This window comes from Neodiprion fabricii, chromosome 6 (genome assembly GCF_021155785.1).
Source record: "Neodiprion fabricii isolate iyNeoFabr1 chromosome 6, iyNeoFabr1.1, whole genome shotgun sequence".
NCBI classification, from domain to species: Eukaryota; Metazoa; Arthropoda; class Insecta; order Hymenoptera; family Diprionidae; genus Neodiprion; species Neodiprion fabricii.
The window spans coordinates 19,327,496-19,341,666 of NC_060244.1; the positions used below are offsets into that span (position 1 = coordinate 19,327,496).

At 40.3% G+C, this 14,171-nt stretch overlaps 1 protein-coding gene across 5 annotated transcripts in view; it reads left to right on the top strand.

The window, feature by feature from the left end:
* The window catches only part of LOC124185866 (furin-like protease 1), a 138,753-nt gene that overhangs the window by 2,621 nt on the left and 121,961 nt on the right, over positions 1-14,171 (top strand). The gene's annotated exons all lie outside the window — the stretch shown is intronic.

Genomic DNA, 14,171 nt, shown 5'->3' on the forward strand with positions numbered 1-14,171 from the left:
GGCACACGTAATTTCTCAGTTTGAAATTAGGCGAGCATAATATTCACACGATTCACGTGTAACTTATTTTTCACCTACAAGTCGACTACTTTTCTTCATAAATCTTACTCAGAGGTACGTAATGTTATATACGCTTCTTTTATGCTGGCAAATATCATTCTGCAATCTCGTGATTGTACAGATATAGATTATACTCTTGCGTCACGAATCTTGCGGCATATCAGGTGCAAATAAGTTTTGCGAGATATCTAATTTGGAATGAAAAGTGTACAGTGTACAACGTTGATAATTATTGCTACAGTCGGTGCGTGTTGGGTGTTTTTTGCACAACTCCATTTTCGATCAATGCTCCTTGAAAGCACTATACCGTCGAAAATAATCACTCACATTTCAAACGTATCTTCGGTTCTAATCTGATTTCCGGATCGTACAAAATCATGTAAATAAAGCAAAAGTTGAATTCAAATACGAGTCGAGTTGTTGACAAACATCTGGTGAAAGATCCTTGCACCTCTTGTTCCGCCTTCGCGAGTTTGTTGATATTCCTCATTGACCTCTCTTACATCGAGTCTCTCTTCGTTGTACCAATACAATCGCTTTCACCGATCTGTTATGACTTCTGGTTTGAGGATCTCAGTGAACTAAAAGGAGTAAATCATAATTTCGTTTCGTAGTTTAATTATAGTGTACACAATTTGAAAGGTCTTTGGTACGACGGTAACCGGAACGTTCTTCCAACTTTACGAAGAAACGTCAATAAATCAGTCAATAAATGAAAAAGAAGAATAGAAGAAATCGGAATTAATCAACCCTCGCGTTTCACAGTGCGCGAAACTTTCCCGTCCGTTTCATGTATCAGACGACTATGGAAAAATGCAAAGCCATTGAAGCCGTCTTGCGTCGCAAGCAGCAGCTGACTCTTTACGCCGTTGTTCATTCGGTCGCCCTTTGAAATATAAAATACGTAATAACCATCGACTGCCTTGCGGTTTGTCGTCGTCGTGGCGCAACGCCGAAGTTATAAACTCGATCGAGTGTGCGGTAACTGCACATGCGGCACCGGAGGGGTATATTTACTCACCTCTTGGTTAGTCGTGTCTCTCTCAACCGCGTGTAGGGTCAGGCAGATAGACAGACAGGAAGAGAAACTGCTTGAGGAGAAAAATTCTTCAACTTTTACGTATATACGTGTAGACTTTTATGACTGCGAGCAATTTTTTTTATCTTTCTTTATTTGTTTTATTTATTTTATCTCTCATGTTTCGATGACAGCCCGGAGACTTTGTATCGGAGAGGTATGGAATACCATACACGAGGATACGGAGGCGAAGAAGGAGGAAGAGAGGTCCTCTACCTCTGCCGGTATTGATTCTTTATTTTATCTTCTCCTCGTATTTTTTCCCTCCTCTTATAGCTCTCTTTTCTCCCTCTGTTCCTCAGCGTTTTTCTTCTTCTTCCTTCTATTCTTTTTCATCCCTCTTCTTTTTCCAACATCTTTTATTACGTGTAATACTACTTATTCCGATACGATTTCACCCCGTCCTGGAACCTCTGAAGCCAACTGCATTTTCCTCTTTAATTTCGTGATAATAGTTGTTGGCAATTGTCTTGCTCCTTACGCAGAATTTTTTTTCGTATTGTATGCATCATTTTCAATTATCGATCGATTCTACAAACTGTAAAGCAACATCTAATTTTCAGTCAGCGTGTATATGATATATTTGACAGTCGAGCAACTCGTTGTTGTATGCCAATTATACGGAAGGATGAAGTTTAAAACGTTACTGTAAGAAAAATCGCTACTTCGCATCTTTAGAAATGGGCGAGATTTAGTAAATCATTATAAAAAAAATAAACTTCAACTTCGAAAATCCAACTCCTCGAATGTCATTTTGAAATGCCTAATGATGAACATTTTTTATCCTAAGGTTTCGTTACGTTAACGTTACTAACTTCAGCCTGATAATTATACAACGTATACGGATTTATTTACGGAATTATGTACGCCGCAGATATATCGTCGTGATAATGAAATGTTTCTACTCATATCATTTCTTTCCCTTCTACCGAACCGCTAGTTTTTATGTAAACGGTGACGCATCATCGTCAGCGTTTGAGTAATCGCTGCTGGAATGAGCGTGTGTTAAAAAATTTTATACACGCATATGGGACTTTTAACAGATGCAAACATCATATAACAGCGTTAAAAGAATCGTCAATTTCCTTGTTTAAATATCATATATACGTGACATTATTGACATTGTCTTAAATCAACGCAAGGTTCTTATTTCTTTTCTCTTGGCGAGACAATTAATTTCATGCATAAACTAATATTATAACATTTCCGTAATGCATATATATATATGCATGCCTGTATGCATACGTTTATGGAAATAAATAGACGGGATCTCTGAGATGTAATAACGCATGGGCTGCTGTAAGGCTCGCTATAAAAGGCGTAACTCGGGAGAAAGCTGTACCGGTTTTACCCGATGTCTTTAAATCTGGCAGACCAGCAGCATTCCACGTTATTTGAATCACGAGTTATTCCACCGTTTGCCGGAAGCCGGATCAGTCGATCGACATTGAAACCTCGTAATAAAATCAAGATGAAATTCATTTGGTCGTAATAGAGTAAATAAAAATTAAAACCCTCTCGTGGATTTATCTTACATTATGATTACACCTGTGCGTAATGAAGAAAATGAAAAAAAAATCTGCACTACAAATATTATAATGCTATAATACTTATTTTTATCTCAATATTATAGTAATTAATTTTTTTTTTTTTTTTTTTTTAACGTCCCTGCAACTTTTACTCTTGGCTAATGATTTATACACGAGATACATCTTACGTACACTTTGTGGTTGTAGAATAATTACGAACGATCTACTTATCGTATATTCGATGTGCGACTTATGTCGTGTAGTTTTGTCGCAAAGATAAAGAAACGAGAGATGAACAAATGAATTTCAATACTTGCAGCGTCTCTTTTGCAGCCGTCGTCGTGCATAACCAAACGCGGTTGGTAGATAACGCGACTACGTCCGCTAATACGACGGATATTACACGTGTATGTAGGTCGTGAAATAACTCGCAGTGCTCCGGTGTTAACCGGGATTCTTTAGAAAATTGATAAAACTCCGGCAGGATTTTGTAATAAATGGTCGGGATAGATCGTGTTGGATTAGGTAGCGTTACGCGAGACTGACGATAGTGATTATTTTTTCGATCATCAATATTCCAACCGGTGGGCAGGTTTTCTACCGTAAGTACTGAAAAATTATCGATACTTTTTTAAATAGAAAAAGCAAGAAAAAAATATATATATTATTATTGTTCCGATCAGGCGTCATTCTCGAGGCTCGATCAACGAATATTACTTATTCGAATCCTTCGATAACACGAATTGAAAGGTTAATAATTTCCGATCGCTTTCAGTACTTTCTTTGCTTCTGCTGTCAGCGACCAAAGGCGGAGATGTTCGATGCAAACCGAACAAAATGACGGAGGAAAAGAGGAGAGGAGAGCAGTTAATCGTAAGAGCCGAGCGCTAAGCCTCTCAGGACGTGGGTCGGGTCCTTCTCCTTATCCTCCTCATCCTCGTCCTCCTCTCGAGATGATCGTCTATGACTCCAGAGTCTAGACTCTGGCCAGGCGGAACATCGAGCAGTTAGACCGGTCCAAAGCCTTGCCTTCAACCGGCTTTTCCATCTCTTCGACGCCTCCGAGTCCCCTCGTCTCTTTCTTTCTTTACTACATATATATATCCATCCCCCTTGTTTCTTCGCGGCGAGTCTAACTTCGGACTCTGTTGGGTCGGCAGGACTCGCGGCTCGGTTAGGAAAGGCTGGCCCTCTTATCTCCCATTCTCTTGACTCTGTGACTCTGCTACGCTGGCTGTGTCATTTCTCGATCTAGACGTGAGGGGAGAATCGCGTACCCAATTACGTATTCTCTATGCGAGATTGTCGAGACGCTTTTTTGCTGACACTTATGACGTTGTCGAGAGGTACCTGCACTTCGATATTCAAAGGACCCGCCGCTCGGTCGGAAAAGAGTCAAGTTCGACTTGAGACTTGTTGTTCGTTACGAATGAGCGAGCAGAGAAAGAGACACCCTATTTTTATTCGTATTCTAGTCGGAGTTGAATTTTCAGGGTGCATTGGCTGCGCGTTGTTTAAATCATTCGTTATGGGAAAAGTTTCATAACCGTTTTATAAACTATCAACAGCGTTATTTGCCGATGAAGGTGAACACGGATGAAACAACATTTGTACATTTGATAGAAGTTAATCGAGGCTAATTCGAATAACGCAGACTCTACCCAATATCAGTAACACGAAAAAAGGTTGAAAATTAATAAACACTCGTGTTTTTGATACGATTTTAATGTTTTCTGGATATATTAACGCCCAAGTATTTCTTGGAATTAAACGAAAATTTGATACAAGCAACCATTTACCGTGAGTGGTTATAGTTGTTAATAATGAAAAGTGAAAGCAGTCACGTACTTATAGGTATTACATGAGAAACATATCTAGGAATTTTTTCCGTGTCACAATCAATGTTACAGTTTGATGGGAACGTCGTAGTTCGACGTAATTATTATTAATAACAAGCATCGGTATATTAAAGGATCGCGAAACATTTGTAAAGTGTAGAAAATTTCTTCACTTGTCGACTGAACGAAAATCAATATGGCTCCGTGAACTCTTGAAAGAGAGTTTAGACTCTTGAAAGCTTTTCACTTTTCACAGAGTCGAGGGGTTGCCCTTAAATTTGCTTTTGTTTTCGCTTGCAGTGAGTATCTCTGTTTCTCTTCTGCCCCAAAGTCAGTTTCTGGTTTAGGATTAAATTGAATTTGTTACGCTTGCGCTGCCATGAGAAACAAAGTAAAAGGGAATAGTAAGAATATTAGACCGGATTTAAATCGACAAATCGATCTTGGCTACAGATGAATGATTTCTTGCGAATTCATTGAGCTGATTTGCTTGTTTTTCCTCATTATTGCACTCGATCTGTTCAAAGTTCGTAAATCTTTGACGTTCTTAGCGGCCGAACCCTGACATACAAAATTATTGAAACAAATCGGCAGCTTAAGTACAACTATAGTTACACGCTGTGGGAGAACAAAAATGTTGCCGACCTCGATTGTATCACGGCGGTTACATGTGATACGTTTATTGGTAGAACGAACCGGAATTTGACTTACTTCACTGCAAGCTGTTCGCATTTTTCTTTTAAACTACGACCACTTCTGTTCTACCGTGTACTTCAAATCAAAATGTTTTTTTTGTTTTATTTTTCTTTCATTCTTTTTATTGTTTATTACCATCGAGAAGAATCGAACCAACGGTATGGAAAATACTCGCGAGAAAGAGAGCGTGAGATTGAGAGAGGACCGTACCGGTTGTTGTGTGCAAAACGATAAAATTCATTAATATAAATTGGAAATTATCCCACGAAAATCGAGGCGAAAAAAAATTAAATAAGCAAAGGAAAACACGCAGTCGCCGTTGAAATTGGTGATATATTAAATGTACCTGTATATACGTATGCAATATATACATATATACATAATTACATACACATATCGTTACGGAAATTCGTATTTCGTCCGAACACCAACGTACATTGGATTTACATCAAGGCTAGCGAGCAGCCAGAAGGGTCGAAAGAGGAACAAAACAAAATTCGATGTTATTTGCCTCGACTTTCAGCACCATTGCAATCCTCCATTCGTCCACCTTCCTTGGTTCGTTCGCCTCCGATATCCACCTTGAAAGCAACTATTGCTGAACCTTGCGACTTTCCCATCACGCTGATTGTACCGTCGCTCGTCTTCGCGCATGCGTACAAGACCGAAATATTCTTTGCGACAAGTATTTTATACGTATACACGTGTATATTCTCAAAGGCGAGTCTCCGTGTAGAGGCACCTGAGAATTCCAACCTTATACTCCTGTCGCTTCCATTCTCCGGTTTGATCTATGCTCTTGAACGTAACGCGTGTGAAATGCAACGACGCGATAACGACGACGATGACGATGATAATCGTGATTCTGTGTTTCATCTACCTGGAGTGGTGTTGAATTTCTAGCGTTCAGATATCGGGTTCTTGGTTTCATGTAATGCAATCTGATAAGTTCCGAGGTTAATCTCAACAGAAATTGCGCAACAATGTTGTACGTTGCAATATCGTGCGAACGATGCTCACACTTGCGGTGTTTTTCCACCGACTGATTTCGTCGCCAACCTTCGCGATCGCGGCATCTCGATTATCAACTCGACAGGTAAAAGAAATGGATTTTAATTGTGGTTTTTCTTTGGTTTGATGGATTTTTTCTGCAGATTAACATTGAATGAGAGAAAAGAAGAGGAAAAAGAATTAATTAATAACGACGTTTCCTGTGCCATGCGCGACCATGGATGATGTATTGATTGCAGAAAATATTTGTAGACTGATTACGTATCTGTGTGTCGATAATGTATCACTTGGACTAGAGTTTATCAGTCATTGCGATGTTATATAGTCTGCATGGAAATACCGTTTATGCGAAAGATTGTTTAACGATACAATATCTTGTTGAATTATCACGCGCTTGAAAGCTGCAGCAAATATTGACGGGAATAAAATTTTGAAGGTAGATGATATTTTCGATGTATAATGTCAACGTATCTGTTTGTCAAGTACCAACTTGATCGCAGTATAAGAATTTAATCGAAATAAATAGATTTCTTTTTAATTTCGACGGACAGAACTAAATATTTGTTCGACGAAATAAAAATTTGAAGAAACTAATAAATATAGAATGTATCGAAACAAACATTCGCGTGTAGCAAAATAAATATTACATGTACGACTGAAATCGATTTGCCACCAGTACTAGACGTTTTTATAACTAAAAACATGTCAAAAATTGCCTGGCTTATTGATCCTGCTTTTCTTATTCGGCTGACGTTATTGAGCTCTGTAAAAGAAATAAATCCTATACGCGTAGAACGAGGCAAAATGCCGAAAAGCTTTCGGTGCTTAAGAAGATGCGAGTCGAATGAACGCGTAGATAAATACGGAATACCGTCAGAGGAAAAAAGAGGTAATGTATATATATCGAGAAAAATACCGGGACAATCCGGGAAATCGTGACCGTATTTCAGGTTCCGTCTGGAGAGACTCGCGAGTCTTCGATAAGATTACGTGTCCATACGCCGACACGCACTCAGGCCACGTGCAACACGAAGAGGTTCGTCCTAAGGTCCGAAGCTTGAGTTATGTCGTGCTTGCACGTTCAGCGACCGTGACGCAATTCTCTAGCGCGAATGCATTTGTGCATGTTCTCCTTGAACATATGCAGAATAGTCGCGCGACGGTCATTTTACGAGTCTTCTTCTATCTCACGGGCAATGAAATGTGTCGTAAAAGTATATCTAAGACTCGAAACAGCGCCGAATAGTTGCGAAGATAAAGATTTTTTTTGCTTATTTATTGTTCTCCAGCAATCTTACCAAGAATGGCAGACTTTTTCGAAGCGTACGATTTTTGTTTGCGACAAATGTCGTGGGTCTTAAGAATGAACGAAAATAATCGATTATTTTTTCCCGATTAACGAGTATAATCGTTGCATCGATTAGTTTTACTTGCAGTTGGGAGTTGCGGGGAAGACGAAAGCGCGCAAAAGATTGTCGGAGAATTTATTCGGTACGTCAAAGCGAGACAAATATCTATCTCGACGTAACACAAAAATGGTGACAACGGGGTGGGATAACGCTAGATTAAACAGGACAGTTAGAATGCTCCCACGTAACGTTCGGAGAGATTTTCCTCTTCGTTTCACACATCTTTCACACGCTGTATGCGCCTCGCTACCGTCGAACAGAAGGGATGCTAGAGTGGCTCGATTTCGAATAATAACCCCTATGGTAGTGGCACTTCTTTGATGCGAAATCACTGAGAGAGTGACGGTACTGCTATGGCCTTTGAACTTTCATTTCGGTGATAACTTGACGTGCGTGGAAATTCAGTTCTTAACGTTAACCTAACGTTGATAGGAACACAATTATTTTCCAACGTTAGAACAACTTTGAAGAAGTTGAGTTTCGAAGATACGCGTATAATGTTGATGTTGTATCACGGTTTACTGAAATTTATACCGACAGTCCTGCAGCTGCTGAATAACTAGTTCAATCAAAAACATATCGCTGTGAATTTGGACTTGATAAAAAGCGAGAGAGAGAGAGAGAGAGAGTAGTAAGTGCGATACATGATCACATCAACGAAAGAAAACGTTTTTTTCGCGAAGTATTGATAATTTTTGCATCTCACTACGCTATTTCGCGTGCAGTATTAACGAGGCAGAAATACCCCGTTAAAAAGCAACGATGGAAAATTATAAAACAGGTATTATTATTCGATGTAAATATGTTCGAGAAGTCTTCGTTACGTGTGAAAATGCAATCCGTGAACCGTGAATGTCAGTTCTCGAGTCAACGTTCCTTGGATTCACCCACGTGCATGGCTCTCGACACTTGAGCCTCAAGCACCTTCCCAGGCGCTTGATTCAGGGTCAGAACCGACCAACTGAGTCCCTGCAGGTGAGACTAGGTGAGTCTAGGTGAGTCTAGGCCACCGTTCGACCCGCGGTTGTCAAGGCTTGTCACTCGCGGAACTGTTACTCTCTCTCTCTGTCTCTCTCTCTCTCTCTCTCTATTTCTCTATTTTGAGGCGACTCTTTGTCTCCCACCTTCGAGTCACTCCGCGGACCTCGAAGCCCGGCAACGACGCGTTGAAGAGTGAATGGATCGCATCAGGGCCGTGTTCCATGTATAACAGTCATTTTTCACCGCGGATATAGAGAAACAGCTGGTTCTATCTTGTCGCGTGCGGAAATTCTTGAGGGAAAACTTCGGGGAAACTAAGCATTTTTCCATAAAAATATCAGACTTTAACTAACGTATGAAGAGACCAGGGGAAAAACCACTGCTTAAGTCTATTTTTTTTTATCGACAACCAGTTAGCGATACAATTGTTTCGGCATTAGAGAGGATTTTTAACAAGATGTCAACGTTGAATAGGAAAATCAGCATCAGTTCATCCGCCAGAAGAATTTGTTTGGAATGTACAAGTTTCGAGAGAGCAAACTTTAATTTGCATTTTTCTTGAAATCAGTCCGAGTGGACTAAAGTGGTTTTTACCTTGGAGACTTTATATGACAATGGTCGTGGAAGCAAGAAAGTTTTTCACAATCTATTCAAATACTACTGAATTTGTTGAAATTGATAGAATGTTAACCGTGCAAGTAGTCCAATTGACCATTCATGTATGGTATTCGAACTGCACGTATTGAAGGAACTTTGATTATCGTGCCAAGTTTGTTCACTACGGTCGTGCTCATAGTCCGTTGTTTTGAAATTAAAATTCGCGTCTCAAGTCTGTCTTTTTTTTGCTTCTTTCATTCATGGCATTTTGATTCCATGACGAACGCCACTGGGTTTCGTTTCACCTTGACGTGTCTGTACAACGATTCTTTGTATTTGAATCGCAGTGTTGAAACCGTTACGCAAAGTGTCGTGTTACATGCTGCACGTTTGTCACGTTTCTAATTAATCCCAACAAAGCATTCGACCAACCAACATTTCCTGATTTAAGCTTATGTAATCTCTGCTTCTCGGCTATATTAGCTCTTAGTAATCACTTCGGATATTCACCGATGCAGCATTTCTCCGGGGTGACGATACAACTTTACCCTACCCAAAATTCTGAACTTCGAGTCTCCCTACAGGGGCAAACCTCAGAGCCACTATACGATAGTTCGGAGCTATCTTGAAGACGATCGTGATTATTCGATTATCATTTCCCTCTCTCATTATCCTTTCGGTTTTAATTGCGACTCGACGTATGGTTATGTATAACAAACGTGGCGGCGAAAAAGAACAAGAGCCATCAGATTACCGTTTAAATTTGCAATCCTCTAGGTTGAAAAAATTCGTGACAACTGTAGTGCAGTTACGTTGCGTAACATCCATCGCGGATTATTGAGTGAAAAGTAATACGCACGGCAGTTTATGTACCGATATTCAGTCTACCGCGATCACAGACCGCAAGCAGAATGTTATTTTTTCCATCCTCAACCACGCGCGGGAAAACAAACAGGAACGTACGAAATGCACATAGAAATGAGACAATATTTTCGTTACCTGACCACCGACGAGGAAAACGAGGAGATTCACTGAATTGATCATTGTACGAACACTCGCCTCCTCTCTTCGTCCATCGTCAACCCGATGCCCGTTGACAAATGTCTAAAACAGGTTAGGTCGTCACTCCCGAATCTCATCGCGATTCGGCTGATAAATAAACCGAGGAAGGTCTCTCTTCCTGGTCTGGTGGAAATATTGTGTAACTTGCAGTAGGTATCATCTACGAGTTTGCCTTAATCACAGTCGTCCCAACTATGGAAATACGGTTTTGGATCCCTCACGCGTGGCTAATTAGTTGCCGGTTCGGGTTCTCCAGTGTCACTTGGAAAACTTTATGGAACTGTATGAAAGCTGCGCGTGTACACATCGATTGCCGGAATTAGAGACGCGGTTTAATTGCAAGCCCTGCGCCATATTGGTGAACGCTGGAAGTAGGTAACTGTATTATATGTATATACCCAAGCCAATTATATCGTTCTCTCTACCCGGGCGCATGGCAACGTTCACCCGCAATTCTAGCTGCTCGACCACCTAACTGGTATAAACTTTCGATATGGCTTTGGGGTTATCAAACGCCAGGCTTACATACACGTGCCGGTTTCATGGTCTTTATTAATCCATGGGCAAGCGTAATGCGGTCGTTCCTCGGAACGCCATGATCGTCCCCTTGACCGGCACCGATACCTTCATAGTAATTCCCTTTGTGTCTGATGATATCAGACGATAGAATGGAACCATGTTGAAGTTAGTGACGTTGACGTAACGAAACATCACGGAGTCAATCGTTGTACAATTTTAGAAAGACTTTCAATGCGTTGAATGTTCAAAATATGACCATATCTTCTTTTTTATGATTCACTAGCCGAATGTCAGACAGTCCTGTGGTTGCTGCGAAGTAACGATTTTCCTAAACATGCATCGTTAACGTAACGTTACCATCTTCAACCTCGTCGAATGGAGAAGATCTCTGTATACGCGTCGAGTAAACCCTTTGGTGCTTGATAATGAAGGGCCCATATCATCAGACGGACCATTTACATCGCGGGACGCAATGCCGGGCTTAAATCCGAAACACACAACGGCGTTTCTTTGGCGCGAATGAACGACATTTGCGGACTGGTAACCGGCGCTGTTTGTCTCAGATCTAATTTGGCGATAGTTGAATGGAAGGAACGGGACCTCGAATACGTATTTCCGGAACCGCAGGGCGTCAATGGAAATTCTCTCGGCTCGAATTCGCACCAGAAACGGTGAATTACTCTTATACTCCCAGCCTGCTTTCAATCCTCGAGCTTTGTTCCAAATCGCGAATCGTTCACCACAGAGTGGCGACGAAGCTCTTTGGAGGATAGAGAGGACATTCTGTTATAGGTATAAGTGTATCCCTTATACAACGAGCCTGCCTGACGAATGATGCTAATCCTTTGCCATTTTCTAATTCAACCACGCTCTGTGCAATCGGGACACTAATTAGTGGTCCGATGCCGCTGCACGTCGAGCAAATTATAGCTTCACTCTAATTTCGTGAAATATGAAGTCGAGAGACTTCGCGCTGGTTTAATTAGAAGACGCGAAAAGGCGGCGATCTGGAATTGTTACGATCATCTCTCTCTCTCTCTCTCTCTCTCTCTCTCTCTGTCTCTCTACCCTGTCCCTCTTTGTCACTTTTCCTGCTCGGTTGTAAGAATAATCCCGAAGGGAAGGGTGTAACTGCTCCGTAGATCTAGTTGCACTGAGAGAAATTTTTAATTCCGGTTACCGCTCAGTTCTTAACTATTTTCATTTTTTACCACAATCGAGAAATATAGTTCCGAGTACAAAATGAAAATTAGTTTTGCAGCTGTTACCGGAAAGTCTGGTATCCGTTACTATTCTTTCTCATTACGATCACTGTTACTATATTTCCTTGCAACTGTTGCGAAAATTTAATGCTCGTGCAACAATAAATTAATGTTAAAGCCTTGTTTAACTAAAAAAGTAGAGTAAACCTCGAAAACTGATTTTGCGTTGCAATTACCAAAAAAGGATCGACAATAGCGCAAAATGGTTAGGCGTACCTCTTTTTTCGTAATCCCAACAATATTCAAACACTTATTTTAACGATGCCTGTTTTACTGAATTTTTCTCAGTATGTCACCTACATAGTCTCACTGTTTACTACCATACGTGGAATTGTTCGAGGATTTTCGACTTGCACACACATCTCGCCATTTTCTTTTCCTCTTTCCGCCCATCTTCCTCTCGGTCTTTTTCCTCGTTGTTGCTGCGACCGTTTTCTTCTTCTCTATCCCTTTATTTCACCGACCTTGGACCGACCAGGAATATTTGTATAATACCAGAAACGCGGACTTTTCACCCAAGCATGGTGGGAAGGAAGGAACGTCGGTAGGTAGGTAGGCAGGTGGGTTGACCGCTCTAAAATCCAGGGTCGAAATACGGCAAATACTTTCGAGACGATCAACTACCTGCCTACCTCGTCCCTACTTTGGCTCGAGAATTAACGGATATCCCCATATTCGTAGGCCTCGATCTTATATTAAGTGATATTAACATCTCGTTAAATAAACAAAAGCCAATGGAATCGAACAGTATTTATATTGTTCGTAGACTCACTGACGTATCATTTTTCCATTAAAGTATCGTTGCCTATAAATAGACTTCTCGAAACTAACTCTGATTTTTTTATTTGCTCCATTATTTTTAATTTTTTTTTTTTTTTCTTCTTGATCTCCTGTTTTTACAAAAGAATTTACGTAACTGGCAGTAAGGATTTTGATTTCAATATTTTTTATGCTCAAGTATATTGCTGCTGATACGTAAAGTGCTTTTTGGGGATACCTGTAACGTTTTTTCTAACCTTTATTCGGAATAATTGAAGAAAAAAAAGAAGTATTAAAAACTTGCTGAATCCAGGGAATCGATCGTGTCAACTAATTCCTGATGGAACTAATTTGAGGGATAAAAGATAATGCAACTGATTAATTTACTACCCAAGATGTACCACCTGCTTTTATACTGCAATGTATAAAAATTGAGTTTTTAAACTCTCACGTATACACATTATAATCGCGCAATTACAGACGACCGTTCTTGACGGGTCGCTCATTAGCGTTTAGTGAATAGGGAGAAAACTTGAAGCTTTAAACGGTAAAGGATTCGTCGAGGAATCAAGGTACAGCATTATTATAAATGCCAACGGTTTAAGTCTGCCCAAGTGAAAAGGAAGAGAGACGGTAAGAGAAGAGATCTTTTTTTTTCTCTCTCTCTCTTTCCAAAGATGAGAATAGGATGAAATTTTTTTTATTTTTTCTTTTACACCGTCGCGTGCGTCGTTCTTTTCGTTATATGATATTCATCGTTAGCGCAAGAAGCTGCTGATGACGAATAATGAATACTGATAGTAAAATAAATACTTGTATATCGTGCCACCGGACGGATCGGACGATAAATTGATCGTATTATACCGTTTCCAGTCTAGTTTGTGATACTCCGATGTGTAAAAGGATGTATATTGTTTCGAAAATAAGCAGCTAAAATAAAATCGGTTATCAATTTTCATCTGAAACGTGTCGAGGCTTATAAATTTCAGTCTTCCATTCGTCGGTGGAAGGTTGGTACATTATTTATGCCGAAAGATGATCTCTGCGATGCCCGAGAGTCTGATACTTAAATTAAGCAACTGTTATTTCTTCTTCTTTTTAGTTGACTTTAATAAGTATGCTGATGAGGGAGACGATGAAAACTAGAGATATGTATCCTAATTTCAGTACAGAGCCGTGCTTCCTCGGCATATTAAACTGTTCGTTTAGGTGCCTTGTAGATGCCTCGTAAAGATCGTTGTGATTGTACGAAACGACGACGCAGGGAAAGTTTAACGTCTATCCCACCGAATGCGAATGGGATGCCGCTGCGCCATGCCGAGGTACTCGTATCCTCGTAAATCCAAAAACCATGTTGTGTCACTCACCTC